General features: G+C 43.1%; 1 pseudogene; it reads right to left on the bottom strand.

Annotated features, from left to right (window-relative positions):
• LOC149146115 (uncharacterized) lies at positions 1–3,837 on the bottom strand (annotated as a pseudogene).
• Between the last annotated feature and the right edge of the window lie 651 nt (positions 3,838–4,488).

Raw genomic sequence — 4,488 nt, 5'->3', positions numbered from 1 at the left:
TCATATACGGATACCGCCGAGCCCCGGTAAGCGGTGTGGGGAAACCGCCTGCCTCCCGAAACCGCTGTTCTCCCACGCGTTAATCTCCGTGTGTCTTTTGCGTGCGACGACCGTTGGATCCGTTGCTCTTTGATCCGACGGCTCACATTCATCTTCCATGTATGGCTGTGTCGAAATAATGAGTAGGCGGTCTAATAGATCAATGGGTATACCATGTGGAGACTTGTAATTTGATCCACGGATTTTTGTGATGCCACGATTTGTTGCAACAACCAATATAGGTGCCATCTCATTCTCTAGAGCACGATTCAAAAATGAGAAGCACTCAATGTCAAGCATATGGACTTTTTAATAAAAAGCACACTTGGTACAATTTCAGCTTTGCCTTCTTCCCTCCATTCAGCAACTTTACTGTCAATCTGTTCCCTCACTTCAGAATGGATCTCTCCAGTATCTCCTGTAAAGAGGGCCAGAAACCCTTGCGTCCTGCTATTGATGACATCGATCTCATGCAGCGTAATGAAATGCACCACTTCTTTGCGTTTCTGAAGCTCTCCATCTGGGCACTGTACGAACTTGGTCTCCAGCCCCATTCCATCATGATCCCTGGACCTCGCTGTTAGCCTCCTGCTGCAGCAGGTATTCATCTTTCATGATTGACATTCTTACATGCCAAATATGTCATACTTTGCAAGCTGCAGTGTTCCATATTTCCAGAACAGACCAAAGAAGAAAGCCATAAAGTGTGCTGGTCCAAATGCCACTGCTGTATTCCATTTTTGATGAGTTTTTTCATTTAAGGGAGGTCCAAACAGCTAAATCGTGGTCTCCCTAGATTTCAATTTCCTGTTGTAGAATATAGAGAATGTATCTGTCCAAACAGCTAAATCTTGGTAGATCTGTAGATAAGTAGAGAATCAAAGGGACCCAACTGTTTAATCTGGGCCCTGGCAGAAATAAGTGTAGATTTAGATAGGAAAAATTAAAAAAGAAGAAAAAATGTTAGAAAAGTAGGCTGGGTAGGTAGTTGTGTGGTTGCAGAATGATAATTTGTGATCAGTTTTGTGGTACAAAGTATTTTATCTTTTCAGATCACAGTTATCAGGCAGTTTTATTTCAAAGGAGGTACTCAAGCTGGAATTCACTAACCTCCCCTTCTTCTCATTTCCCCCAAGTCACTTACTAACATTCCCCAAGAGGTCAAGATCTGCTTGAGCCTCTCAGTTTCATCATTTCCATGACATTCGCCTTGGTGAGGATCTGCTTCACCCAAGGATTGCTCACTCATCTTCTGTGAGCCTTATTTTCCCAACAAAGCCTAAGGTCTCATACCTTAGCGCCCTCTGTTCATCTCCATATTAACTACTAACTTTATTATATAACTCCCTATCAATTTTTCCCTTCCCCTATTAAAAATCATGTATATAAAAATCCCCTATGTAAATATTCCCTCCCTGGAAATATAGCCATATTTTTGAAAGTCCGGGAAAAAATGGTCCATCTAGGGCTGTTTTTAACCCATCCGAGTCACAACAGGGATTAATCTAACACCTGGTCAAACTAATAACCTCTTCCCTAACCCTAGAACCCTCAAAAAACCCCTTTTTTTTCGCCCCCAACCCAAAGTTTTGGCATTAATATTAACCCCGCCACATATAACCCTCATAACCCGCATAAACCATTGTTAAAACCCACCTGCGTGCTATATTTAAAAAGGAATATTCCTGCAAATATCCCCGCCCACTAACTCATCGCCACCTCGCTTCTACCGCCAACCGTTGGATCCCCCGCCCCGCAAATCAACGGCTGGCGGGCCGTCCCATCTCCAAAACGCCCGAGCTTTAGCGTCCGGGAGATAGGCGGTATTGCCGCCGTACCTCCCGCCATGCGTCAAGCGTTGGGCTGTGGCGGAGCTCTCTCCCCCGAAACCACCGTTGTCCATAAGCGGTGCGCCCAAAATCGGAAACCGCCCCTGCCTGCCCAGTGACGTCACCCCCCTGCCCAGTCACTATGTCGAGTCACCTGCCTGCGTGGCCTCCTGCCACATCACTGCCACATATCCCTGCCACCGTACCTGCCACGTCACCATCCGTACATGATGACGTCATGCTGAAGTCATCCCGCCACGTCGTCCTGCTGACGTCACCCACCGTACAAATGTCACATCATGCTGACGTCATCAGCAACTTTTTGGCGTGAAGGGCAAAAAATCGCACTTCGGAGCCCCGAAATCCAATTCTGAGGCAGTTTTTGATGAGCAATTTGTGCCTATCGCAAATCACTCATTGCTAGATTTTTTGGGCCTGAATGGGGAATCTTCAGAGAATCTTTTCATTCTGCGGCCCCTAGCAAGCCCGAAAGGCGCCGAATGACCCATTTTTCTTCGCGAAGCTTGCCAGAAGGAGCAGAAAGCAGTTTTGAAAGAAACAGAGGCTGAACAGCGGCCATTAATTTGTGAAAAAGACCCACAGCACGCCAGAACAACATCAAAGTTATTGGAAAAGAGTATCAGAGGAAGGAGGAGAGCCAAAGAGTATCACCCGAAGATTTTTTAGGGGCTCGAAGCACTTAAACATTGATGAGCCCCCCAGAAAGTCAAATCAACAGGAGTAAGCCCATCCTAGCTCTCAAATCATAGTCAGAGGCATTTAAAACCACCGAACAACAAGGGTACAAAGACCAATGCACAGTTATGACAGATGAAAATCACAAAGCCACAAGAACAGATATTAACTCATTTTGATACAATTGCCCCCAGCAAAGCTCAAAGATATTTTTTGGCATTTATTTCTGGATAGGATTAGGTTAAAGTAATCAATTTTCTGTCAGACCTGTTAGGTCGGTTGTAATAGATAATTTTGGATAAATCTTCCCTATATATACCACCCTCTATTTTGTTTAAAGGGTCGGTTGGTTTATAGTTTTTTCGGTGAAGACTCGCACTGTATACCTGATATGTTCTCTGTAATCAAAGACTGCTGAAAAGCTTGGAGGAAAGACTATCTGCTTGTGTTTAATGGTTTGAAGAAGTGAATCTGGAATTCATGTGCTGCAACATGACTCAATAAGTTTTCCTATCTCTGTTTTTTCCATTGATATACCGTCTAAATAGCAGAAAGAAAGAATAGTCTAGAATTGGTGTAATTGCCCTCTATGCTCATTTTCTGTTGTTTCTTTATGTTTTCCTCTGGATCAGTCATGAATATGAATTCCTTTCGGCTCATATTTCCCCTAATCCATTCATCTTTGACAGTTGTCTAGGAATTCTTAACTGCTCCTAGATAGAGCTCATTCACCTTCCCCCTTTAAGCATAGTGAGAGATTCTTTGTTGCCTCTCATTCCTTATCCCTCATTCCATCCTTTTAAGCTTTAAGTGTTGTTTCATGAGCAGCTACCTTGCTCCTTATTTCTCTTGTGACCAAGAAAACGCACCAGCAGTCCGACTCCTTGACTCGACGCCCAATGGTTTGAAACTTACCGGACTATGTTTTGCCTCTCTACCTGAAAACATCATCCTTCCTACCAAAAAACAAAACAAAACCCTTGAACTCAATAACTAGCCTAAAATCATTTTAAACAAAGCTAAATCATAAAGAGAGAGCCCTCTCTGATTGCAGGTTGGCTAGAACCTGCAGTCCAAAGTTGGTATGTGGTTACCTCGGCCGTATCCTTTTTCGGAGCTTAAGGACAACCTGAGTGATAACACTCGCAAAAGACCGCCCCAACTTTGTAATCTTCCCAAAAGCTTTATCGATCATAATCACATCCCCGCTCTAGACCTTCTCCTTGCTCAAACCTTCGATCATCTTACTCCCCAAATCATGCACAGTCTCCATCTCTGTCGTCTATCTGCTCCTCGAATATTGCCATATTGACATCAATGACAATCTGTGTCCAATAGTAGCCTCAGCTTGCATTCATTTAGACTCCCTTGCTTCTACTACTTTGGGGTGTCTTCCAAATGCACCAAAATAATCATCATAATGAGAACATGAAACTAAAGGATCACTGACACTATTTACCTGAGTTGTAGATTCTAGAGTGGGTGATGATGGTTTCACTAAGCCTGCTCTGCACCACAACCTTTCCAAGGCCTCTTTGGTGGCTTATAACTAAAGTTGCAAGCTTTGCTTCTCCGTTTATACTTCTTGTAGAAGTCTTCTCAGTTCAACATTCTTTACTTGAATGCTCTGGTGGTGGTGGTTCAAATTATTAGGAGAGTATGACGAAGAAAAACATTCACTTGAAGATGGAGATGGAGGTTCTCCTTCATTTACCAAAGTGTTTTCCTCTGCTTCCTCTTTTTTCTTATTCTCATTCTTTGTTATTTTCTTCTCATAATCTACAAATAATATATCTACAATGTCTACCATCCGATAAAAATCATTGTAGATATCTTTGTTATTGTCCATTTTCCTTCTTTGTGCTGCACGTTCAATCTTTGGTTATCAGTCACACTCGAAATTCACATAAGCAAGAAGACCACT

The sequence above is a fragment of the Pinus tabuliformis genome, chromosome X, assembly GCF_031772625.1.
Source record: "Pinus tabuliformis cultivar Carrire ecotype Pingquan chromosome X, CPIR1, whole genome shotgun sequence".
NCBI classification, from domain to species: Eukaryota; Viridiplantae; Streptophyta; class Pinopsida; order Pinales; family Pinaceae; genus Pinus; species Pinus tabuliformis.
Note: the sequence above shows the minus strand (reverse complement) of the source record. Positions and strands in the feature narration are given on the sequence as shown.